The sequence below is a fragment of the Leucopleurus acutus genome (assembly GCF_964270905.1).
Source record: "Leucopleurus acutus genome assembly, chromosome: 12".
NCBI classification, from domain to species: Eukaryota; Metazoa; Chordata; class Mammalia; order Artiodactyla; family Delphinidae; genus Leucopleurus; species Leucopleurus acutus.
In genome coordinates this window covers 18,483,556-18,510,494 of record NC_139154.1, presented here as the reverse complement: position 1 = coordinate 18,510,494, position 26,939 = coordinate 18,483,556, and the positions used below count along the sequence as shown (strand labels likewise).

Genomic DNA, 26,939 nt, shown 5'->3' with positions numbered 1-26,939 from the left:
GATTGTCACAAAAATGAAACCCACACTGAAACCTATTCAAAGGCGGCCCATGAAGGTTCCTCTGGAAACGTCTCCCGGCTCCTCCCGCAGCACAGCCCTGATCCGTGCCCGACCAGAGGCAACACCACGGGTGCAGGGGTGAGGCTCTGGGCTCCGGTTCCAACCGTGCCTCCAGATGGAGGGAAGGGAAAGGCCATCCACTCAGGGACACAGACTCACCAGGCGTGCCCTCTGCCCCCTTACCGCTCAGAACCAGTGGCTAGTGAGCCGTACTGCTCCCCTCCTTGCTGTGGGAGGGGCCTGGGGGGGAGGGCGGTGAGGAGGCCAGTAGGCACCCGGGATGGGGCACACCTGTGCCTGGCCAGCCCGCACAGGCCAGCTCTCCATGCCTGTAACACCCAGCCCGGAGCCGGGCTCCTTAAAATCCAGGGACGCGACAAAGGGAAAAGCAGTCCTCTGAAATCTCAAGTGAAAAGTAAAGAGAAAAGAGGAAAGAAAACAAGTTGAGGAAATCTTTGTGGAAGCCACAAATCCTTTGTGCAGCAGTTAGTCTGATACTGACCCTGCCAGATGGGTTAGCACCTCACAGCCTCAGCCTACATGTTACCCCTTTACATGTCTAAGAGGAACAGGACTGTAATCAACAACGTCATTGAGAAGGCTTTGTGGCTATAAATCCTGAGCGCTTAATGAAATATAAAGTAGCCCTCGCTCTCAAGAAGACAGCAGGGCTTCCCCGTAGCTGTCCCCCACCCCCTCCATCACCACACCAGGCACTTGGCGGTGGGGTGCACCCACTCACAGGACGCCTGCTGCCAACGTGGACACGCCCTGGAAACGCCAGCCTGGGCGGAGGGCCTCGTGCAGGGCCCCTACTGCGCCAACATCACGGTCCTAAGGCGCCCAGGGAGACTCCCCAGGCCACCGGGGCAGAGCCTGCTGGGCAAAGTGGGGGAGGGGTGGAGACCCCATTTTACATACAGCCGTCAGGATGGGCCTTACCAGGAAGGGGACATTTGAGCAAAGGCCCCAAGATGCTATGAGAGAAAGTACGCCATGGAGATGTCTGAGGGAAGAGGCAGAAGGGCAGGCCAGGGCCATCAGCCTGAGGCTGGCGCAGGGGCAAGAGGAGGAGAAGGGGGATGCGACGTGCGGCCTCATGACCTCTGCTGTACCCAAGTGAGAAGCCTCTGGAGGGTTCTGAGCAGGGGAGTGAGCTGGTCTGACTTTGCTCAATGAAGCCCCCTCCAGCGGCTCTGCTAGAAACAGTGATGGGGCAAGGGCGGCCGTGGGGAGAGCGGGCACCCTGCAGACGGTGCAGTAATGAAGGCAAAGGTGGGACACACAGAAAGGAGGAGCGACTGTGCTCCGAAGATGCGGCAGGACTTCCCACAGAGCCGATACGGGCAGTGAAGTACCAGGGACCACACGAGGTTTCACCGACAAAAGCAGAAGGTGCGCGCGGGCCTTCGTCTCACGGAGGTGGGGAAGGAGGCCCGCGCCCGAGTCTGGTTTTGGACACGTGCCGTCGGAGATGCTTCCTGTCAGGAAGGCAGTGGCTAGAAGGGCCCAGAATCCAGGCGAGACGTCTGGACTGGGTAAGTGTGTTTCGGAGTCGCCAGCCTGTAAGTGATGAGTGAAGCACCAGCAAAGCGAGCAGAGAAGAGCAGAGGTCCCAGGACTCGGCCCCGGCAACGCCAGGGGGAGAAATCAGCCCAGGAGGGAGACAGGAGGGCGATCCCGAGGGAGGGTGCTGGGGACCGAGGGGAGAGGCTTCAAGGGCGGGGGGGTGACGAGCTGATGCTGACAGGCGATGGGAGGCTGAGAGGCGATGGGAGGCTGAGAGGCCGGGCGAAGGGTGCAGACGCTGGCTGGTGAGTCCACAGGAGTGCTGGCTTCCGCAGTACCTTGGAGGCAAGGCCAGCAGCCGCGAGCGGGGTGCGGTGAGGTTGAGGAGAAAGTGTGAAATCATGGTCCAGGGCAGGGATCCACAAACTGCGGCCCAAGGGCCCAGTCCTGCCCACTGTTCGCTTTTGTAAAATAAAGTTTTATTGGAACACGGCCACATCCGTTTGTTTGCCTACTGCCCTTGACCATTTTTGTGCTACAACAGCAGAGTTCAGTGGTGCTGTGACAGGACTGGCACGGCCCATAAAGCCCCAAATGTTCACTCTCTGGCCCTTCTCAGGAAAAGCTGGCTGAGCCCTGGTCTAGGATGGTGGAGAACCAGGTTCTGGGTGCCAAATGGTCCCAGTCACGCTGCGGCCCTGAATTCAGAAACCCGCCAACGTGGTCGTGGGCTCTCCAGCCACATCCCACTGTGTTGAGAAGCAGCCGTAACCAGGACTGTGGTTTTACCAAGTGACAAGGAGGCCCTCTGCCACCGGCCCTTCCGTATCAGACAATCAGCCACGAGCCCCCAGCGCCCAGCAGAGCCCGCCGTGCTCGGCACATCCTCACCTACCTTCGCAGCCTCCGAGAGGTGGGGAGGGCTGGGGCTCGGTGCTGAAGAGGATTCAGCTATGCGGGGATTCAAAACAGACTGGTTCCGTTCAAAAGCCCAAGTGCTAAACCTCTGGGGCCCGGCACGCTCCACCCCGGCTGCAACTTAGAATCACCAAGTGGAAGAGGTGACAAATGTCAATGCTGGCTGGCTCCACCCCCCACTCCTTTACTGGCCTCCGGCGGAGGTAAGGGGGTGGAAAGCAGGCCTCCCTGCTCCTCAAGAGCCCCCGATGAGTGTAATATGCGGCCAGGGCGGGGGACCTCCCATCACTGCTCTGCTTCCCTCCCTAACTCCACACCCACCCCAACAGTTCCTCTTCCCAAGAATTCCCACGTCTGTCCTGTCACGAAGGCTCCTTCTCTGCGTCCCAGAGAGGCCTCAGGAGGCATCCGCCCAGCCTCCCAGGCGGCGAGTCCCCAGTGACCGGGGTCTGCAGTGATGAGGTCTCCCCGGTCTTCGACGCCCAGCCATGAGCTCTGCGTCTGGTCTCAGCTGAACTATGTCCCCTTGCGAACCCAGGAGACTTCAGTCCTGCACCATCCAGACTGTGGCATTTCACCTTTACAAACTCAAGTCTCGCTGGGTTCAGGACCAAGACCATGAAAAGAGAGACGCCACAGGTCTTCAGGGCAGAGATGTGAGCCGCCGGCCTCTCACTGCACAGAACTGACTCCGGTTTGGGTTTCATTCCCCTCCCTTCCTTCCTTCCTTTTCCCTCCCTGGCGGCACCTTTAAATTTTCTGTTTCCTTTACTGAGGCATCAAAATTGGGGTTTCTGAGGCTCTCACCTCCTTACTGTCCAACCTCAAAATTTTACTATTATCTCACTTACTTAAGAGTTACCACGTGTCACATTGGTTCGTGGTCTCACTGCATTAGAAAATAAACAAAGCGCTCTCCCTGATGAAACGTTTTAAATCTCAGTTCTAGAATTCCACAAAGGTGAAGGTAAACTTATGGGCAGTTCAACCAACAGGTTGCTTTCCAAAAGCCCATGTATGAGTTACTTGGAACCTAGAGAATATTTCTCTTCATATAAAATCACCATTAAGACGGGACTTAAGATTCCAAGCTAAGAGGCAAATGTCTATTTAACAGGTTTGTTCTTCTGCCAATTTAAAATAAGAAAAATGTTATAATAATACAAGAAAATCAAGTGTGGGTTTACATGTGCATCTAAATGCAAGAAAATCAAATGTGAGTGTATGTGTGGGGATATAGGCAAAAACGCTGTTACTTCAGGAAGAGAAGCTTTACATCAAGTCCACAGAAGTGAGTCCACGGGGCTGAGAAGAGCCTAGAATTCTGCTCACTGCCAAGGGGGGGGGGAACGCTGATGATTCTGGGTCTCCCCTCCGAGCCACCGCCCCACGTGGGACTGCCACCAGCACTGCTGGCAGGTCTCAGGTTTAACCTCTAAAACAGGGAAGGGCAAGGAGAATGGAGCTACACAGGTGGAGAGGCCAAGCTCACAGAGTGGGGAACAGTAAACAGACAAGGGGGGAGGAGGGGTGTACGAGGCATCCGCGGTGAGTATACACAGGGTTGTGAGACAAGGATTAGAGAGAGAGAGATGGGAATAAGACTGTGGGCCCCTATCAGAAAGGATGCAGGAGGACACTGTCACCTGCTGCCACCCCAGTCACCCCGTGAGTTTGGTGGCTGGTCTATCACCGGGCTGGGCCTACCTGGCGTAACTTTGTGAGGGGCTTTGTGGACAGAAAGACCTGTGAGTCCTGCTCTGCCACTGACCACTGGGCGGCCTCACTTCTCTGTGCCCCAGTTCTCTCACCTGCAAAATGGGAGGACAGACGCGTACGATTCAGGGCGTATGAGAGGAAGCCGTGCACAGCAGCCAGCGCTCGGCAAGGCTCCAGGAGGGCGGGTGGCTCATGAAATCAGTGACAGGGGACGTGCGTCACCCGTCTTGAGCCGACAGGCCCTGGCGCACAGCAAGTGCTCAGTAAGGTCAGCGTAAGAAACCTAACAGCACAAGGTCCCTTCCTGCGCAGCTGGGAGAGGAGGGAAGACTCGGCGAGGTGGGCAGGGGCCGGCCTGGGCCTGGAGCCAGGGAGTCAGAGGGAGACCAGAGCCCGGAGCCCAAGCAGCTGTCCACCTGAGGGCTGGGCAGAGGCCAGGCCTACACCGGGAGAAGAAACCCCAGGCCCAACCCGAGCGGGGGCTCAGTGTAGAGAGGGATAGCAAGCAGGCCCACTCCCTGGGGACGGAGGTAACTGGGTCTAGTCAGTCACCAGGGACCTGAAAGCCATCAAGTGCGGGACTTCGGGGACCCATGACCAGCCACTGAGGGGACTTCAAGGACCCACGACAAGCAACTGAGGGGTCGTGGGGACCCACGGCCAGCCACCAAGGCGGGGGAGAAAAGGAAGATGAGCTGAAGATACAGATAACTGACTCAATTCTGGTCTCCCTCTGACTCCGTGGCTCCAGGTTCGGGAACGGGACCACCATGAATTTATTTTTATTGTTTAAGTGTTTTTTATACAGCAGGCTCTTATTAGTTATCTTTTTATACATATTAGTGTATATATGTCAATCCCGATCTTCCAATTCATCCCACCACCACCCCCCTCCCCCGGACCACCATGAATTTTCATGTTATTTATACTATGTAAGTATAAATAAATATGTAATAGAGGCATATCTATTCATCTTCAAATCAAAGACGACTTCCCTCAGTCCACAATGGGGAAATGACCTTTTAGACGTCCGTCCTCTGGCTCCCCTCCCCCCAGGGCAGGAGTGGTAGGTGTTGTCTGCTATTCTTTCCCTTTCGCCCCCTTGACATCCTGGCACAGGCAGGCATTCAATCAATGTTTCTCACATCAATGAGTCAATTATTTGCACAAATCCCAGTGCACTATTTCTTCCGGGTATTAACACAATCCCTCCTTCATGTCACCTGGCCTTGCTCATGTGACTTCTCCTTGCTGGGACCAGGAACTCACACTGAACAAGGACCCCTCACACAAACCCTTGCTGGGCCATTTCACCCAGGTGATACCATCTGACCCTCAGGCTGTTCTGTCCTCAATTCACAGATGAGGACAACGAGACTGCCCAGGGCCACCTGGCCACAGTGAAACGAACGCACTCATCAACAAACGTGCCCCTAGCGAGGTGCCGCACAGGGCCCTGATCCGAAGCTCTTACTTTTCCAAACCAATGTAACACAGGAAGACGACTTATCTGTTCATTGAGTGCATGTCCAGCAAATGGCCCTCCTGCAGGTCCAGGAGAAGGACGAACCATGGCCGCCCCACAGCCTCAGCCGTGCCAAGCCTGGGCTTCCTCACTCTGTCTGCTGTGTCGGGCAGTGCCCTCCTCACCAGGCTGCTGCGCCACGTGGGAGGCCAAATAGTGCCCCCCGCAAAGATGTCCACGTTCTAAGCCCTGCAACCTGTGAGCGTTATTTAGATGGCACGGACTTTGCAGACGTGATTAAGTTGAGGATACTGAGGTAAGAAGCTATCCTGAAATATATGGTGGACCCTAAATCCCCATAAATGTCCCGAGAAGAAGGATGCTGAGGAAGATTTCAGACGGAAGAGAAGAAAGCCATGTGACGGAAGCAGAGGGAGGCACAGTCACAGAGAAGAAGCTACACAGCTGGCGCTGGACGGAGGAGGGGGCCGTGAGCCAAGGAAAGCCGGCTACCATCTGGACAAGGCAAGAAATGGATTCTCCTCTGCAGCTACCATGGCCCTGCTGATACCCTGATTCTGGCCCTGTGACGCTAATTTGGACTTCCAGCCTCTGGAACTGTAAGAGAAAGAAATTTCTTTTGTTTTAAGCCGCCAGGTTCGTCAGAATGTGTGACAGCCGTCCTAGGAAACTGATACAGGGGATGAAGTGGGAAGTATGAGCGAAGCCAGCAGAACAGGGCCCGGCACACAGCAGGAGTTCGAGAAGCTCAATCCGTGAAGGACGGTTCCTGCCACCTCCCTGGACCATGAGCCAGTCCTTCGAGCTATGCAAAGAGCTACAGCCTTATGCTGCAGTGAGCCTGCTGACATTTAAAAACCTCCTTCACATATACTGTCTCTCTTGATTCTGTCTCAAGAGGGAGTTTCCAAGGCTGCCCAAACTCTTAGCTCATCCTACATAAAAATACAATTTTGCCTTAAACACCCAGTACAATAACTCAGCTATTCCACGGCGGCCTTTGCTGACCTCTCACAGAGGACCTCAGGCATCGTGAGCTGTGATCAGGGCCTCCTAACCTTGGGTAAACACAGCAGAAGCGCTCCTCTCAGCCACAGGCCCTGCAGCTGCCAAAGGAGGGGCTGGAGGCGGGTCCCCAATGTGGGTGGGCCCCGAGAGCCCTGCCCTGCGGACCCGGGAGAAGGGCCAGCTGGGCCAGCAAAGGACCGGGTGGTTAACATCTGGCCCTCTGTCCCCTTCTCTCCATCTCTTCAGCCCTGGCTCTGCGGCCCCGCTCTCGGTTTTCCTTCTTGAGGGGTGGGTCCCAGTGTTGAAACACACGATGTGCAATAATCCCACTTCCTCTGGCGCCGGCAGCTGCCCTCCGGGCTCTGCGCGGACGAGGCCCGGATCCTGGAGGCGCCTGTGCCCTCCCCCTGCCCCCATGCAGGGGCCCCGCCACTCCGTCTCCGGCCTGCGTGAGATCTGAAGACCATCCCTCTCTCACAGGCCGCGAGCAGCCCGCCACAAAGGGCTCAAGGCGGAGCCTCGAAATCTCAAGGGTGTCTTAATGAAAAAATGAACAGAAAGAGGAAGCCCATTGGCTTCCTGAGAGCAGCCCTCTGAGCTGTCTTCTTTGCACCCGTTCTCGTCTGACCTTCTGCACGGGTGCAAGGGCTGTGCTCACTCATGGGAGACATGTGCCCTGGGCTCCTGACAAGACACCACCAGGGCAGACAGGGGACAGCAGCATGTCAGGACCGAGCCAGGGCAGAAGGAGGCGCCCCTCGGCGCTCCTCAGCCTGGCAGACCCCAGGGGCTCAGGCCTAACGTCCGCGCGCCCCTCACTCCCCTCGGAGGGCTCACAGCTTGGCCCTGTCCTGCGAGACCCCACCTGGGTCTTGTGCGCAGCCTCCCAGACACACTCCTGGGACGGCCCTGAGGGGTTATCACCGCGTCCTGCTCCCTGGAGCACCCCCGGGCCGTGCGGCCACGTTCCCCCCCTTTGTGCCTGAAACCTCGTACGGGAGGGAACGTGAGCAGGCAGGTAGGTGTCAGCAGCCTCCGCCAGCCCACCTCCCGGGCCGGAAGGGGGGGCCTCGCAGACGCCCCTGCCCACACGCACCCACTCCAGTGGCGAACTGCCAGGGCCGCCTGGCAGACTCAGAAGCTGACGACGACCACCCAACATGACTCCGAGTCGTCCGCATGTACAGTGCCCGTGTCCGGATCGTTCCCTTCCCTTCCAGACACACAGCGTGATGGTGGGAGCGGCTGACACCCTGGGAGGGCACAGCCAGGACCAGCGTCAGCCAGACGCCACCACAGCTGGAAATCGGCTCGATTCCCCAGGCGCTGTGGAGTCCTGGGCCCGGCTGTCAGAGACGTCCCTCCAGAGCCTCTTGTCGCACCTGCTGCTCAGCCCTGCAGGGCCAGGAAGAGGAGTGCCCCTCAGAGCCACAGCTCTTTTTTTTTTTTTTTTAATTTATTTATTTTTGGCTGACTTGGGTCTTTGTTACTGCGCCCAGGCTTTCTCTAGTTGTGGCGAGCAGGGGCTACTCTTCGTTGCGGTGTGCGGGCTTCTCATTGCGGTGGCTTCTCTTGTTGCGGAACACAGGCTCTAGGTGCGCGGGCTTCACTAGTCGTGGCTCGCGGGCTCTAGAGCACATCCTCAGTAGCTGTGGCGCACAGGCTCAGCTGCTCCGCGGCATGTGGGATCTTCCCCGACCAGGGCTCGAACCCGCTCCCCTGCATTGGCAGGTGGATTCTTAACCACTGCGCCGCCAGGGAAGCCCGGAGAGCCACTGTTCTTGAAGCTGAGGTCCAGGTAGCCTTGACCAGCCTCATTCAGGATGCTACAGGCTCGTTGGAAAAGTCTGTGTGTGACTAGAAGGCGATAATTCTAAAAAGCATATCTTACAAATAATATCTAAGCAAGAAATAGTTACAGGCCAGGTGAGACTAGGAGGAAATGCGGAGGAATGTTCAAACGTCATCTAAGGCCACGCTCTCCTTCCAGCCAGGGTGATACTCCATCCACCCCTCAGAACAGGGTGGGGCAGTAACCACACTCGTGCCAAGCACGGGCTGGAAAGTGCCCACCACGCATCAAGAGAGATCTGCTTAAAGAATCTACAGTACAGCCTGGCAGGGTGACCCGGTGCAGCTGGGCCAAACAAAGAGAAACTATGTTCCCACGTGCAGAGAGTACCAGGATACAGTCAGGGCATAAGGGGAGGCCCCAGAGAGCATGGAGCGCGACAGCACCGGTGCAATAAAAAGGTAAACGTGAACATATGTACACATAAAACATACACATACTTGGCTGGCTTGTACACAGAATACCTAGGGAAGAATACGTGAGAAGCACATGGCATTGGTGGCTCCAGGGAAGGGATCTGGGTGGCTGGGGGATGGGGCAGGAGGCAGACTTTATCACATATCCTGCTGAACCTTATAATTTCTGAACCACGGAAGTGAACGCCTATTGGAAAACATAACACAGGATGTCATCCCATTTGTCAAATCAAGCTAAGAGCAGGCAGCTTTCGAGGACTCGCACCAAGTGACATTAGTGCAAGGATGGGGGACTTGAGGGGGCCGTACTCTGGGGCACTGTCACCCCAGCAGGTGGGGGAATGGAGAAGGGGGCCGTGCCGGTTTCTGGCAGTGACCCTCATCACCCCTCTAGCATCAGCAGCCCTCGCTCTCTGCCTTCACTTCCCTCCTCCCCAACTGGACGCCTTCGTCCGTGTCTTCCGCCAACTATGTCACTGCAGTATACGGCACAGGGACACGTATGCTCCGAGTCCCAGAGCCCCAGAATCTTGGAGACCGAGCGTGCCTTAGCGGACGCAAGCCAAGCCCTGTTCCTGTAATCGCTCACTACCAAAGCCCCCTCTCCGGCCTCTGGCCAACGGGCTCGACCATGTTTCATGGCAGCTCCGCGCCCACTGCACAGAGACCCCACGAGGTCCCAGGGAGAGCGTGACGGTGGAGAACGGGGGGGCCACCAAAGCTGCTGCTTGGCTGTTTCATCGCAGGGAGAGGACCCTGAGACACTGTATCCACTTCTAGGAACACATATCTCTGGGGCTCTGCATACCCCAGTGCTTCATCTCTCTCACAGCCCAGTTTTCACAGGCGGTTTAGAATATTCTTCCCTGGTGCTGGTTTCATTTCTGTCATTTCAGAGACACGGCTTCACTGCCACCACTGCAGGATCTGGGGACATCCTGCCTGTGGTTGGGCACTTCGGCCACCCAGCATCAGGCCCCAGGGCTGGGCAGGGCTCAGGGAGCTGTGGTGCCCACGCCTGCTGGCCCAGCCCTGAGCAGAGACCAGGAAGCCAATTTTGGCCCACGAACCTGATTACTGCACAGGGATGGTCAGAAGAACACTGCAATCTAAGGACCTTCTCAGACCACAGAAGACTAGGAGTTGCTTTTGTCATGTAAAATGATAATAATGATTCAATCAATCAATCAATCAACCAACCAACCAATAAGATACAAACAAAACAGAATTTAAAAGTCTGATAAGGGACTTCCCTGGTGGTCCAGTGGTTAAGACTCCACGCTCCCAATGCAGGGGGCCCGGGTTCAATCCCTGGTCAGGGAACTAGATCCCACGTGCATGCCGCAACTAAGAAGTCCATATGCTGCAACTAAAAGATCCTGCGTGCCACAACTAAAGATCCCACGTGCTACAACGAAGAGCCGGCACAGCCAAAATAAATAACTATTAAAAAAAACACAACTCTGGGGCTTCCCTGGTGGCGCAGTGGTTGAGAGTCTGCCTGCCGATGCAGGGGACACGGGTTCGTGCCCCGGTCCAGGAGGATCCCACATGCCGCGGAGCGGCTGGGCCCGTGAGCCGTGGCCGCTGAGCATGCGCGTCCGGAGCCTGTGCTCCGCAACGGGAGAGGCCACAACAGTGAGAGGCCCGCGTACCGCAAAAAAAAAAAAAAACAACGAAAAAAACAACTCTGAAGAAACTCCAGCGTGGGATGAATGATGTCCCTAATCTTGAGCCGGTCTCGCCCCTCCTGAGCCCCCTTCCTGACGTGTTACCCCGTCCTGCCCACACTTCTCTCCTGAGCCCCCCAGCTCGAGACACCACCCCCAGCCTTGACACAAAACTCATCTTTCCGTGAAGCCCTGTGATTCCCCGCGAGGCCCAGGAGAGGAGGAGGCCCCCCCCTTCCTGTGCGCCCTTTCCTCCCGGCTTCTCTAAAGTCCCTAGGATTCCACTCACAACCCTGTGCGTGTGCAAACAGAATTCCTCTTTTAGGTTCACTAAATTTAGGAAGCAAACATCCAGGCTGACCAAGCCCTGAGGTGTGGCTCCTTCCTCCCAGAGGGGCAGAAGAGCCTTAGGTTCCAGCCAGCGGGGTGAGGGGCGTGCGCTGAGGACACGTCAGGTGCAGGGGGACAAGCTGACGGGCTTGGTTTCACCTTGAGAACTTAACTGGGACGACCACGGGCTCTGGGCTGACCACGGGCTCTGGGCTCACCTCCCTTTCTTAAGTTAGACTGAACCCCAACTTGATATCCAGGTAACAGGCTATGTTCCCAGGAGAGCCTGGGGCTTTTCTTTCACTTCTGACAATGGCGTAGTAGCTTTTTTCTTTCGTTCATTCAACAAACATTGATTACACACCGATTCTGTGCCAGGCACTGTAGGATGCTCTTGGGAATAGAAAACTGAGCTATTGTCCCTGCCCTGAAGGACACTGATGTCTTAGGACACCCCAGATCTGCTGTGTTCACTGGGCATGTCCCTTGAGAACAATCTTCACACTGGTGAACACCATGTGGGACATGACATCCCCATAAAATGCAGTAAAGCAGAAGTGCACCTCTTAAGCAATTCCTCCAGACCCTTAAGGAGTTACTGTTAAGGAACCACACACCAGGAAGGAGAGGGTGAGGGGACCTCCCGACCATGGGGCTCAGGGGACCCAGCCACTCAGCACTCCCCACACCAGCTCTTCAAGGTGCCCAGAGTAGATTATCTTACTTTGATGCTGTTTTTCCTCTTAGCTGCCCAGCACTCACCCGCCTCATCTGAACCACAGTTGCCTACACGCCGTTAAAGTGACCATGCCACCCACCCTCTCTCAGGCCACTCAACCTGGGGGGCAGGGGGTGGCAGAGAGACCCACACCAGGTACTCAGGGTATCTAGTTCCCCAGCATCAAGGGTCAGTCCCTGACCAAGGACCATATCCTGCGCCCCCATGGGTGCTCCCTTCACACTTCAGTGTCTCTGGGCCTGTGCTGTTGCCGTCTGGAACTCAGATGTTCCCCAAGTGCCACTATGTCCCTGGCAAGGGTTACCAGGCCGGGGGCCGCACGACCTGTGCTGACAGCCCCCTCCCACAGGCAGCAGTGCTTTCCAGGACTCCGGCCTCCTCCACCCTCCTCTCCCCCAGCCCACCCCGTGACAGCGCCTGCCCCTTCAAGAGGGGGAGACGAAACACGGAAATCAGAACCACCTGCCTCCAGCAGGGCCTCACTTTCTGCATTCACACTGCATACTTAGGGTGTCCCAGCAGTCTTTGTTTCCTCTGAAAAACACAGGCAGCCTCTGGTCACCGGGGCACCTGTGGAACGGGAAGGCAAGTCGCAAATAACACAGGGACGGGCACACCCGTGACGGGAAGGAAAGGTAGTTCGATGAAGTTCGATGGTCACCTCCCGCAAGCAAAATATTTCACCCACAAACATGAAAAAACAAATTATGTTTTTACTGAGAAAGAACTGGACAGCCAAACAATCTGGGAGCTCAGCACCGGCTCAGGCAGCGGAGATGCTGGGATGAGAGGAAAGATGCCCGGTTCATCCACTGCCTGCGGAGCTGCCCCCGGGAGAGGAGACAAGAAAGGGCCTCGGGGCGGTCCTTGCCTTTTTTAAAAGGCGAAGTTAAAAAGTCTTCAGAGGCCAGGAAAAGCTGTTATTACACATGAGCAGATTTTCATCATTAGTTTTGGAAACACAAGAGGAAGTTCCTGATTTTAGGAGCATGAGTTCAGGGAGCGTTTCTGGTAAAGATGCTTGAATACGTGCACATCCAGACCCCCAGCCCCCAGGGATTCCACTCAACCAGAAAGCAATGCACGGCCCTTCCAGAAGCTCAACTTCCGGGGGCTACTGCCTCCTTGCAGGGGGGTGGAGAGGGGGAGGGGCGCGTGGGCATGCACACGCACACACAGTGTGTATACACATGTGCAAGCGGCAGGCGTAAGTGCACGCCCGACTGGCGTGTGAGCACACGAGAGGTGCGAGGCACGTGCTGCACACAGGCGTTGGACTGGGGTGGGGGGAGGGTGACAGGAGCAGCTGGCCTGGCCAGCTTCACCCAGATGTGCAGCAGACACACGCTACGCCCAGCGGCTGGCGGCACAGGGAGGGCCCCAGGCTCCTCTTATTCCTGGGTCTGCCGTCCGACCATCCGAGAGGCTTTGGGTGTAGGCACTGCTCGCACATATATCCTTCTTAAAATGCAAATGCCTCAAAGAGCAGAACACAGTCGATTTCGCTGACACCTAGAGTTATGGGATCCCTTTCATCGGACAGAGAGCGAGGCACTTGGGATCACCCTTCTGCAAGGAAAAGCAGAATGAGGAGGGAAAGAGGCAGGAGAGATACAAGCAGACCCAGGCGTCTCTCAACTCCGCTGGCGAGGCCGGCCCTCCCCCAACCCTCTGGGGAGGGGGCATGTCCGTGGCAGGCTCAGGGCGAGGATGGCTCTGGAGAGAGAAGCTCTCTGCCTCTCCCAGGCCCTCCCACTCCAGGCCTCTTCCCACTCAGGGCATCTCGCCCACTGGCCCTCGCCTGGATCTCACACTCTGCCTGAAATCCCCACGCCCAGGCAGCCCTTGCCTTCTGAACACACCCATGGGTCCAGAAACCCCGAGGGAGCTACTGGGGAAAAGCAACTCCAGTCTGCGGAGCTCAGCACTGGCCCTGAGAACTCAGATTAGACTTCTACCATCTCTGTTCTTTAAATGAGGAAGTGGAGGCACAAACGGAACAGCGACGTCTTTCAGGCTCGAGTATGAAGGCCCATGTGGAAGTGAGAAAGGTCTTAGGCCCTTGAGTTTTTAGTTAGATGCCCGCGCCTGGTTTCCCCACAGAAATTTTGCCAACACTTTCCCAACAAGCACAAAAACTCATCTTTCCAAACAGATAACAACTTGCAGGCAAGACACAGCTAGTTGTGCCTCCGATGTCCATTCTTCCCTTCCTCCTCAGAAACAGGCCCAGGACCTGACTCGGTTGGCATGGGGTTGCGGGCCTCCTTGGCATCTAGGTGTGGCCAGGGGTTCAGCTCTTGCCAACAAGATACAAGGACAGAGCTCGACGAGGAGTTCTCAGGAAGTTTGCCTTCCTGCGGCCTGGTGTCTGGAACGCCCACGAGCTCGGTGTACCTCTAGCCGCCGTCCTGGACGTGAGGCCTGGGCTTAGGGATGGTAGGGCACAAGGTCTGATTGCCCACCTCCAGACCTCAGTAGATAAAGAGAAATAAATGCCTACTTTAACTTAGCCTCCTTTCCTTCCGATTTGTTCTGTTACACACGACCAGATGTTAATCCTAACAATTTTACCATTTCTCACTTATATCCAATGGTGGAGAACGCCACCATCCTGGAATGCTGAGAGCTGGGGATAAGGAAGGATACTATTTTAGATTTAAGTTCGTTAACAGTCCCATTTTCCCCGAAAGAGACCTTCAAACAAAGCATTCTCAAATTTACCCTGGGCTCCAGGCTAGGGTGAGTACATTCTCACAAGACCTTATAAGCATAAGAAGATTCACTTCGTTATAGAGTTATTTCATAAAACAGTTCCTTCCTAACGCAGTCAACACTTACAATCCTAAAAAAGCTACAACCAATCCTACTTCCAGGCCTGCCCCACTACCAAGCTCAGAAAGACTTAAAATACTGAATTCCTGTTTACTGCCCCAAACATTTAATAGCTTGGCTTGCATATTCAGTCCAGACAAATCTAGGTTATGAGGTAAAAATAGCCCCTTTTTATTCATTACAGTTAGTCCACTAAACTAGGTTCACAGTCTAAGCCATGGGCCGCTGGTTGCCACAAACACTGGTACAACCCTTAAGAGTTTAGGGAACAGCCAACCTATGGGTCTCTAACACTGGTCAGAGCCTGTCACGTCCACTTCCAAGGAATGATACAGCGATTTATGGCCCTGGAATTTGATCACGTCTCATCTAATCCTGTTTGAAATGAGTCACACCCACTACAGCTTAGAACCCTCTTGGCCACAGAAGGGGCTGAGGCTGCGCTGGCTGCTGCGACGAGGAACAAACCTGCACGCTAGATGGCGTGACCTGATGCCCTGAGAGCACACAGGGTCACAGCCCGATCGGCAAGTCCCCAGTGCAAAAGGCTTATGTTGTCCCAGGCTAGGAACTGATGGAGATTAATTTTAAAACCCGGAGCTTCTTAACCAAGATGGCGGTACTACTGTCACGGAAGCATTCTTTCTCTTTGAGCCACAAGGCCCCTCACTGCTGCCCAATCCATCTGCTGGCTTTTCTTCTGTCTTTGACCAACGAGGTGAATACCTAGCTTGGTAAAGATATTGGACTAATTAAAGAATGATTAAGTAATTAAGTTGACTCAAAATGCAAAGATCATCCTCCCTCTGCTGAAGTTATTCAAAATATCATAACAGCTCGAAGGCACCTATAATGATAATCACAAAACACGTGTCTTGAGAAATCACACGCAGAACACCAACTATTTCCAAGATTATTTTTGCTATCAAGACAGGTTCCTGTTCTCACGGGCTCAATGGCATTTCAAGGAGACACACAAGGGCTTCCCCGGTGGCACAGTGGTTGGGAGTCCGCCTGCCGATGCAGGGGACGCGGGTTCGTGCCCCGGTCCGGGAAGATCCCACATGCCGCAGAGCGGCTGGGCCCGTGAGCCGTGGCCGCTGAGCCTGCGCGTCCGGAGCCTGTGCTCCGCAACGGGAGAGGCCACAACAGTGAGAGGCCCGCGTACCGCAAAAAAAAAAAAAGGTCAGGGATGGCTAAAAAGAAATAAAATAGGTCAAAAACAGAGTAAAAAGGAGGTCAGAAAGACGTAAGTGGAGAAGTCAGGGAAGGATGTCAAGCTGCCAGAGAGAATCCAGAGCTGAACCAGACAATAACTGTGCATAAATTATCAAGGCAAAATATCAGAGAGTAGAGTGGTCTCCATCAGTCCACGGAGAATGACGAGGATCTGGGCTTCAACACAGAGTGCAGTTGTACTGGGGGACTTCCTGCAAAGAGCCTCAGAGTAGGGGTGTGGGGATGGGGCACAGGTGGAGGAGCCAGGGGCGGCACTGGATGCTCTACTTGGTCCAGGAAGAGTTTGGTCTGCATGGTACACAGGGAGCGTCCATGTCCACGGACACGCCCGGGGTCCTCCAGCATCTCTGACACGAAGCTTCTCCATTCTGGAAAGCTGCTGCTGAGTCACTACAGAGCGGAGGGAAAGTGAAAGAGCACGAGGCAGGAGGTGGACTTCCAAGGCCACAGACTCCAGAAGCACTTCCCTAAATAGACTTCATGTATGTCTGTGTCTGAGCCTGAGGCCCACCAAACCAAGCACACACAAGACTTCGCCCGTGCAGCCCTCAGGCACCATCACAGTTCCACTGCGATGCAGGATTGGGGGCCAAGGGGGCAGGAACGCAGGGACTGACCTTCACTAGATGAACAAGGAAGGAGCAGGTAACACTCAGGCCCGACTTCCCCAAATGACCTGCAAGCCGGGGGTAAAACCCAAACGCGCCTTCCTCCTCCCCCAGGTGGGCCTGTCGACCAGCAGGGTGTTTCCGCAAGGCCAATCCACTCACCCACCACTCGTCTTCCAAACCAGAGCAGTAACAACGCGTGGAAGATTCTGGGGCACCTTGATGCTGCTTGGCACACGCTCCACCAATGACTCCATTTTACCGGCCATCTGATCAGCACCCAATTAGGCAATGCGATCATACTGTTTAACGTGTGTTTACGCAGAACACAGTCGAAGCAATGACTAAGAAATGTGAAAATACTTACCGTTCCACTGCACACAATCACAAGTTTCTATGTGCTTTAGAGAAAAAAAAAAGTGTCAGTAGAAGACAGCTGGGTCAGTGGCCACCTGACTAAACATCTATGAGCCCAGGCCACTCTCACTTCCCTCTTCCCACTTCTGCCCACATCCTTCTCCTCTGACCTTTGCCGGCAGTCCCCTACCTCTCAAAATCTCCTTCTTCTGCAGCATTTCCCTTTAGAGGTGCCCTGGGAAGGACTGAGAGGTGGGATGCACTCTAGCCTTTTGAATACGCTTTTTAGAACAGGGGCACAGTAGGAAAAAGGGTAATCGAGACTGCAAAGTCGAGAGGGGAAACGCCGGACCTCCTGCGAGACGGTACCTTCCCTGGACCGGCACTGGTCCAGAGCTGCAGTGCCCAGACCTCTCCTGCTTGTATCAATACTATTTAATCCACACAGCACCCGCCCACATCCCCGTGAGCCAGGCACCTTCCGCATTTTACACATGAGAAAGCTGACTCAGGTTCTTGTCCAGCACTTTCTCTTCCCATAATCCAACTTGCCCCCCTCAAAAAACAGACACTGACACCCCGAAGCCATTACTGCGTATGCTTTGTGACACAAACCAGACTAACCCCGGCGTGAAACAATGCATATCACCCCGTCCCAACGGCAGCCAAGGCGACGTGGGAGCTGTCCTGTCACTGCTCACAGGCAACCGTGGGGCCAGCCTCCAAACAAGCCAGACGCAGACACCTGTCCACATCTGTCTCCACCTCTATCTCCTGTCCCCGTCCTCCCTCTGTAGGTCACCATATGCTGACCCGCCCTGTCAGAAGGATGGGTCAGGCGTCCAGAGTCACATTTTAAACCTCTGAAAAGTCGACACACTCCCTGCCACGGCCTCCCCAGTCTCAGAGTGGCCAGGCTGAGGACCCCCAACATCTTCGGGAGGATCTGGCCCAGGTGGTCAAACACCACAAACAGTAAACCAGAGTGAGACCAGGAAGTTCAGACCCCTCCCTGCTGTCCTCGGGGCTCCAGCTCCACTCTACCGGCCCACACCGCTAAAAGGCCCTTCTCGTTTCCCATTCGTGGCTCTCCACCTGGAGTAAGCCACGCACACCCCCCCGAGGCCCCCTCCCCGGCAAAAGACCCCGTGTCCGTACACGTCCAGCGGAGCCCCCTCCTCCCCGTGCTCGACCCTCGGATTTAATACTTTTTGAAAAAAACGCACAGGAAGAAACAATCACACCGTGACGATACCCACACACACACGTGCAAATAACTACCTGTGGGATCAAAAAATGCTTACCCTCCCTGTAGGAAACATACTTGGATATTTTCTATTTTATTTCAAAAACATTTTTAACGCCGGTTACCATCTCAAATTGATGTCACAAACCACTGCCGTCTGAAGACACTATCCTGGACCCTCCCCAGGCCCCCTCCCCCTGGGCTGCCCTTCCTTCCTGGGCCGTCAGCACCGATGCAGAGGCGCTCAGCGTGAGGCTCCCATACATCACTTTTGTGTATTAGGATGAACCTTGAAAGCCGTGCAAAGTCAAGAAAATCTAGAAATACCTCAGCTCTCTAGTTCCAGGAAAGGTCTGGAACAGTGGGCTAGTCTGATCCCACGAATCACACCATGGAGGCGGCTGTTTTACTCCACCCGAACGTGAAGGTGAGGCTGTGCCTCCGAAAGGGGACGATAAAGCAGGTCGCACCCCACTGCCATTATAAATAGTCCCTGAGGCTGCCGCCCCTCCAGGCCCGTTCCTTCCGCGTTCCCCAAGCCCCTCCTAACGGCACTGCTCCCTGTTTCTTCCTAATTGAGTGAGAAGTAGCAGCAGGTGCAAACCCCACACACCTGAACACGCTTAGGAAAGTGAGTCAGCAGGGCCCGCGCACCCCATCCCCACTGGGCCAGAGAGAGAAGCTGGGGCCGGCGCCCCCAACGCGGCCCCCTTCAGTGCCGAGTCCTGCAGGGAGGGCATGGGCCCCGCTCAGAGGGACTGGAGAGACTGCGGGCACGGGAGCTGGGACACTCAGCTGGGCCCATACACTGCGGCAGGGGGCCAAGGAGGGCAAAGCCGCCCACAGCCTCCTTAAACACTCTGCACGCCCCTCGGCTGACACTGTGGGCTGACCTCCCAACTTTTCCCTCCCGTCCGCCTATTCTGGGAACTGTCCTCTCTGGATTCTGGAAACACCAGCTCCATATCCAGCTGAGGAGTCGGGGGGTGGTCTTGATTAGACTAAGGGAGCAATTCTCAAACTGGACCCTGCATCAGAATCACCTGGAAGGCTTGTTTCGCAACAGATCGCCGGGCCCCAACCCAGAGTTTCTGAGTCAGTCGGTTGGTTGGGGCCTGAGACTGCGTTTCGGACAAGTCTCAGGTGGTGCTGATGCGGTGGGTCTGGGGGCCACATTCGGAGGAGCGCTCCTAAGTCAGCCGGCCCACAGCCTCCTGTTCTGGGTCCGGGGAGGCCACATGATGCTCACTGCTCCCACAGACCGGAGGGAGGACAGGCGGACCCTGTGGCTGGGGACTGGCTGGCGTGTCTCCTTCACGCAGTCTCGCTGATGCTAAGGACCATCTCATAACCGCGGGGAGGCTGACCCTGGGATGAGGCATCTAGGTCCTCGATGAAACTTCAAAACTGCTGCTAGAGTAGGACTCCAGGCCTGTGAGACAGTAAACGTCCTCATTGCTCACTTGGCAGCCAAAAGCACCCCAACTGACCCGCCCCATAATCCATAACCCCAGGGAGACTCCTGAACTGGGCATCCTCATTTCCTAACAGGACCTGTTCTCTCAGAAACACGCACCTGCCTAAATGCATTTCTTCTGCTCTCCCAGAATGTGCACACCAAGGTCATCCGTCTTGAAAGCTCTAATTCATGGGTTAGAGAATGCACCACTTGAAATGCAAGCAACACAGGACAGGGAAGGAAAGGAGTTCCACATCCTGGAGTGAGTGAGTTTTATCAGGCAGCTACTGTAACCGCCACTGATGCCAGACATTCAAGGGCACTGGTGGAGGCATGGGGCAGGGAGCAGGGAGGGAGGCTGGGGGTTTCAGGAGACCTCAGAGTCCTGCCTGCAAGCATAAGAGAAGGGGGCGCTGCAGGGGCTCGAGGTCAGGAGAAAGAATAGGTGTCTGAGGGACAGGCTCTGAGGAAGGGAGCTGAGGGGAGCTGGTCGCTTGGCTCCTCCAGTGGTCCCCTCCCCTCCTCCTGGAGGCCAGAGGACACCTGTCTGTTCTCCTGACCCCATTCCAGAAAATGGACACCTCCTCTTTATCCCCAGAGCATGCCCCTCCCCACCAGATACTGCCTGCCTCTGAGACCCTCCCAGGTGACCCCCACTGAGCAGACCGCACACGGAAAGGCCTGCAGTGTCTCAGCTGTCCCAGGTCAGCAGCTGCGGGCAGACAGGAAGGGCCAACTGGGCTAGCTGGCAGGCCCATGACAGGGCACAAACAAGGTCTGCAGAGAGAGGATACAAGCACACAGCACCCAGGGGCCCTGGGTTCCCATTTCCCGGCCGGGTCATGACAAAAGGGATGGTTAAGAGATTAAACCCAACCAGAAGAGGCTGTGCTAGTTCCACGCGGCCTCCCACACGTGCTTTCCATATAGACTCATCCTAAGGTACATCCCCTGGGTTTTCAGCAGGCATCAGGCGCCATTGCACACACCTGACGTGTATTAACTCATTTGAGCCCCCAGCAAAGCCTCTGGGTTTGCTGCTGCCATCAGCCCAGTTTTGCGGGTGAGAAAACCGGGCACAGAAAGATGAAGCCACTCGCCCAAAGTCACACAGCCAGTTGGAGACTTACAGGAAGTTTGACTGCAGAGTCCACAATAGCTCCAGGAATAAAATAGATGGTTTTGAGAGATGTGTATGTTCACCAAGCAGGACTGAGTAAAAAAGCCCTTTACTGAGACAGAAATTGTTGATACTGAGGACTCCAGGTAACTGATTTTCACGTCCATGCTGACACATAAAGCGTTCATTTCAAAATCCTGTGAAGGAAGCTACGTAATTTCGTGGAGACGGCACTGGATCCAGACAGACCCGGGTCTGAATCCCGGTTCAACCACTTACAATCACTCCCAGGTGGTGCCTTAATCACGCCTCGCCTCAGCCACCCCCTCAACACCACTGGCCTTCTCCCGGGACCTTGCTGAGAACGCATATGGACGCTTGGCCCAGGGCCTGGAACATAGGGGTACGCAGATATGTTAGTTTCCTTCTCCTTTAGGATGAAAAATGCATCACCCTTAAAGGAGACATCAAAGGGTGCCGAGAATAAAGTCCGAAGTTATAGTACCTTCCACAACCCAGCAAGATAACCTCATAAGAAAAAATGGTCAAAAGGTATGAACAGGCTATTCACAGAAGCTAAAATATAAACTGGCAAGAAAAGGTTTTCAATATTTTTGGTAATTTGGGAAATGTAATTTAAAAAGTAGTGTCTTCTTTATCCATTAGATTGGCAAAAATTAACAAGATTTATACTCTTCAGTTCAGTGTTGGCCAAATTAAAGGGAAAAAGGCAATTCCACACACTGACGAATGCACAGAGTGATAAAGCTTCTTGGAAGGGGTGAAGGGGCAATGTGGCAAAGCTATCCATTTAATATTACTCTTTAACCCAGAAATTCTACTTCGAGGGATCTAGGAGACTGAAATATTTGTGTTGACAATGATGTGGTGCACAGATTCCCCCCTATTTTTAGAGCAGAATATTGGAAACAACCTAAAAGTCCATCAATAAAGGACAGTTAAGGAAATAACAGTACACCCACACTCTGGAATATAGACCAAACTTTTCATGTCAGTACGTATAGATCCCCAGGACATAGCATTAAATTTAAAAAGTAAAGCAGAGAAAATTTTGTATGATGTGTCTCCACTTATGTTTACAATGAGAACACTTGTCCACTGAAAAGGCCTGGAAGCAGCAAGGAGCACACCTAGCTCCCAGATCTGGGTTTTTCAGTATCATTCTCCACTAAAATGAACTTGGACTCTTTGGAGAAATGGCTGATTCCAGGGCTGGAAAGTACAAGCTGAGTCTTGGAGGTTTTGTGCCAGAAAGTAAAGAAGTCCCCAAAGATGATGAGACCACATCAAAAGGACAGGAGGGCCAGCTGGAAGGGGCTTCTGCAGGCCAAGTCTGGGACAATTTAAGCAGAAAAGTGGGTAATGAGCATAACAAGCTATAATCTATTGTATAAAGCAGGAATTCATTCATGAGTGCAGAGACATGGTTAAACCAAAGAGTAAATGAGGGAGAAAGTAAAGTTCTTCCTTTTAGTACAATTCCAACTGATAAGCGTAGAAAGAAACATGGAATTAGAAAATCACCATCTGTCAACTATCGTAACTGATCTGGGTAAGCATCATCAATGGATTCTTAAACTAGTGGGTGAAAGTATGAGGAGTAACAGTATATTTACAGTCTCAAGTGATCTTACTATGAGATACATATTAACAACAAAGGGAAAAACGGTAACTTTCTGTGAGGGAATCTGACAGACAGGATCTTAATGAAGTGATGACAGGACCAGTGAATGGGACTAATCAACAGCATATGCCTCCCACCGTGAGACAAGCTAAGACGGCTGCAGCACTGCCCCGTGCCACACCTGCCAAAAGTGCATAATATGAATCTAGGCAGGAGGAAACCACGGGCAAACCCAAGGGGAGGGACATTATCCAAAACACCGGCAGTTGTCTTCAAAGATGTCAATGTCAAAGTCATGAAATACAAAGACAGATTCAGGAACTGTTCCAGATTAAAGGAGACTAAAGAGACAGGATGGTTTAAGGCACCACAGAATCTTGGATTTCCTTTTGCTCTAAAGTGGCCCACTGGCAAGATCTGAAAAAGACCTGTAGATTAAATAATAGCGTTGCATCAACATTTAATTTCCTGATTTCTAATAATCATGCTGTTGTTTTGTAAGAGAATGTCCTTGTTTTTATGAAATACACAATAAAGTATTTAGCGGTAAAGGCGTATCAAGTCTGCAACTTAACATTAAACATTTCAGAGAAAAGTAATCACACACACACACAAATATGAGAGAGGATAAACCAAATGTCAACATTTGGAGAATCTGGGTAAAGGATATCTTGGAACTCTTTGGATTATTCTTTCAACTTTTCAGTGAATCTGAAATACTATATTTTTTTAAAAAAAATTTTAAGAGAGCAAGGTATGCATATGCATAGAAAAATACAGGTCAATTCCTGGGGATTAAGTTCACAATGGTATTTTCCTTAAAAGCACAGAGAGACAAAATGAAGCAGGCCTACCCTGGTGTTACTACTGGTCTCCCTAGAATATGCTGTCCTCACAGAGCTTCTGTTCCAGGACACTGGAAAAAGCTGTTTTGAAGGATCTCTCAAGACTAGCTCGTTAACCAAGTTCCACAGAAGCAGCAACAACATAATCAAGGCTTCTTCACTGCAAATTTGTGCTATTTTTCCCCCAGTGAAAGCCACAGCATCCTGACACTGTGCGTAGCTGATGATGCTACAGGACCCTTCCTGGAATACATAATCTCTAAAGAAGTTTTTCATAAGAAACCAGGATAAAACAGTCTTGGTCCAAAGTCTCCCCCTCTACTGTGTCCTACTGGATTCTTGAAATGTTAAGCCATGGGATGGGGATCAGTTTGTCCCACACACCCTTTTGCTTCCCTTCCTCTGGTGCCCTTGCAGATTTGCTGGCTGAGGAGAATGCTCCCAGGCAGGCAGCTGGCTAACGGGACTTGAACGGTCAATAGTTCTATCATACACAACCTGTCTCTCTAGAGCTTTACAGCTTACAACCTCTTATGTATATTATTTGATTTCATCCTTCCCTTAAACTGATTTTTTTTTTTACTTACTAATGGCATTAAGTCTAACAGCAATACAACAAAATATACAGTTTCCAAAAACAATGAGTTATGATGTCTACCCTTGACTTTGCGTCTAGCTGGGAGGCAGGACTTGCACCTGAGCAGACAAACACTCTGAGACAGCATAAGCCTAATGAAAAATAGTTGGATAAGTAAACCGGCTAGTGGAATTAGTACAACTAATTCTACCACTGAGCTCAGTAGAAATACAGCCCTCCTTTCTCTTTGTATTTTTCCAGCATTTATTCCTTTAAGCCCTGTCTTCAGGGCAAACCCTCCTTGTAAATGTAACTCTGGCTTGTTGTTACAGAGGCTTGTTTGCAAGACACCACAGGGAACCAGGCCTTGTGGGCTCCAGTTCGCATGCAACGCCCCCCCCACCCCCCACCCCCGGACAGCATCGCGGTCTCCGGACACCAGCCCTCCAACACAACAACCACACTGACCTTCCCACACAGGCACCATCATCTCAACTTTCTTCAAAGAAACCAGTGAACTGACTCTTCCAGAAGTAAACATTTCAGCAAAGGACCCCCCAAACAAAGGCCCTAGCCTAAATCCAAAGACAAAATTCCTGTTAAAGAAAACCTGTTTTCAATCAAAGAAAAATTAGGCTTAATTCTAGGACAATCTATAGTTAGTCTATGCGCACTTACCAATGCCAACAGCATCTAGATTCCAAAACAAACTCAGCAAAGTAGGTTCTGTTCTCACCTTCCAGAGATGAGAAAATTGAGAACCAGAGTTAGCAACTGGCAGATTCAAGATTCACATCCAAGTCAGCCTGTTCGCTCTCCAACCCCACTGCCCACAGTCCGCCCCATCCACTGTGAACAGAGATGAATCAGGCAGAATCTCACTGCAACGTTCAAACTGCCACCCCACCTCCTACTCCCTCGGTTTAGATGCCCCTTTAAGGGGCAGGTGGCAAATCAAACTCGACTCTTCTGCAGCCTCTCAACACAAAACCCATTAAGTGGCAAAGCAAAAACACAAGAAGATGGGCTTTACAACCGCCTATACTTTTTTCTTACCCAGAGGAATATTTTTTTATGATCTGTCATTAGGGATGAAGTCGGGGCAGGAGGAATACATGATTATGTAATGTCACAGGGCAGGCAACAAGGGGAGGGAGAGCCGAGCCCATCACCACTCCCTTCGCCCACAAACACGTAAATTAACCGTTGACGTTTTGAGTGTTTCAATCTCCTGTGGCCTACACATTCATGATTGGCTTTTCAGGAGACAGTCACAAACCCCTGCAGATTTCCCAGGCCTCAATTCATTGACTAGCAGAGCCATAAAGAAAGAAAATATCAAAAGCAAAGATGCCAGAACTGTTGTCGGGGACGGTGGGCCGGCAGAAAAGGGAAGAGTTTGGGAGGATGGGGGCCTACACCGAGGTGTATGTTTATTTTTACCCGGTTCTGTTTACACCCGAAACACCCCGAGGCCTCAGCGTCTGGAGTCACTAGATCCAGACCTGGAGACGCACCAAGCAGGCGCCGCGACCTGGCCTCGGGGGCGCCACGTCCCGCATCCCGGCTCCCCGCCGCCCGCTACCCTCAGCCCGAGGCGGCCCGGGGCGTCATCCTGCTAGGAGTCGCCGGGGTCTGATCATTCTCCAAAGACGCCACCACCAGGGAACCGCTAGCTGTACGATTTCCATGACAACCGCCGGCGCCTTCCGCGTCCGGCGCGCCGGTATCGGGATGCGCGCCGCGCCCCGCCGATCCCCGCTCCGCCCGAGGAGCATCCCGGTCCCCGGCGGCTCGCGGCCGCCGCGTCGCCCCCGGCCCGGCCCGGCCCGGCCCGGCCCACCTACCTGGCGCGTCCCGGCCCGCGGCGCCCGCGCCCTGCCGTCCCGCCGTCCTCGGTCCCGCCGGGCCGCGCGCCCGAGGCCCGCAGCAGCAACGCCGCCGCTGGGTCGCAAAGTCGTGGGCTGCAGCCGGGCTCCAGGTGCTCGTCCTCTTGTCCGGGTCCGCGGCGCCCACCCCAGCCGCGAACCTGCCGCCAGCGCTGCAGCGCCAAACCCGCCGCCCAGGCTGCTGCTGCTGCTGCTGCTGCTGCTGCTGCTGCTGCTGCTGCTGCTGCTGCTGCTGCTGCTACTGCTGCTGCTGCTGCTGCCGCCGCCGCCGCTCAGGAGACCACGCCGGCCCCGCCCCGGCCCCGCCCCCTCGCCGCGCATGCGCGCTCCACGAGCCCCGGTCTGGGCCGACTCCACCCGGCCGGTCCTCCTCCGCGGCTGCTCACGCAGACTTCTCTCGGCTTCCTGCAAGACCCGCTCTCAGCTGTGATCGAATCGCCTGCAAGGAGTTCTTGAACTTCTGCACTTTAATTGGACGATGGCATTTTCGCCCTCACAAATCCTGAGGCTTGGAGGCCCCGACGCATCCCTGAGGAAGAAGACTCCTGAAGAGTCGCGACCCGGGAACCGCTCCGGCCGTTTGCCCTCCGGTGAGCGCGCTCCCCGGGTGTGGACTACGCAGTCCCCTGGCGAAGTTTAGGAAACTGAACATTCAGCCCAGAAACAAGCAAAAATTAAAATCATACTTTGAAGAAACAGATAAGCAAGAAGACAGAGGCTGCTAACATCCTTCCAGATTGTCCTGGCATACTGTATAAATATACATTTACAGACTCTCACCAAATATCAGCTCCTTACACCTCTCTCCCAAAGTTCTATTTTTCCATGGCGGGGGCGCGGGGGGATGTGAAATAGAAGAGGCAGAAGTTTTGGAAGAAAATTTTCACTTTAATATAACTTTAAACCTTAATATTTCTGCTTGAGCAAGGGTAATACTGGACTGAATATAAACATTAATCTTCATCTTTAAATTTTGTCAGAAAAAAAATTCTTAAAAATTCTTGAATGAAAACTAATTTAATTCAATAAACCAGAACACTTCTCAGCTGGCCCTCACATCCCTCAGGTATAAAAACAAACATTTATAAATTACTTTAAAAAGAAAAGATTAACCTGTAAGAAATGAAAAACAAAAATTCTCTAATATTTAGAATAAGAGCTGAGCTTCCCCATGTCACCAAAAACCAAACGCAGACAACAGTCTGGAATAAAAATAAGTAAATATGAAACTTTTTAAAGTTTAATTTATTTTCTGACTTTTTTATTTCTCTTCTGAAAAGTAATTTACTAACAAAAAGCTTTCTATTATTTCTTCAGATAAATGGATAGAAATATTGACAGAAATTTAACCCTAGTGTAAAATTAAATCCAAAATATCAAACAAACTTGTGGAAATGCAAAAATAATTTTAT

The 26,939-nt window shown here is 53.3% G+C and overlaps 1 protein-coding gene across 1 annotated transcript in view; it reads right to left on the bottom strand.

Annotated features, from left to right (window-relative positions):
• INPP4A (inositol polyphosphate-4-phosphatase type I A) overlaps positions 1-25,620 on the bottom strand; it is a 128,240-nt gene extending 102,620 nt beyond the window's left edge. Inside the window, exon 1 of the mRNA XM_082851547.1 lies at positions 25,486-25,620. The gene's annotated coding sequence lies outside the window, so the exon portion shown is untranslated. The remainder of the gene's footprint in view (positions 1-25,485) is intronic.
• Positions 25,621-26,939: the final 1,319 nt, after the last annotated feature.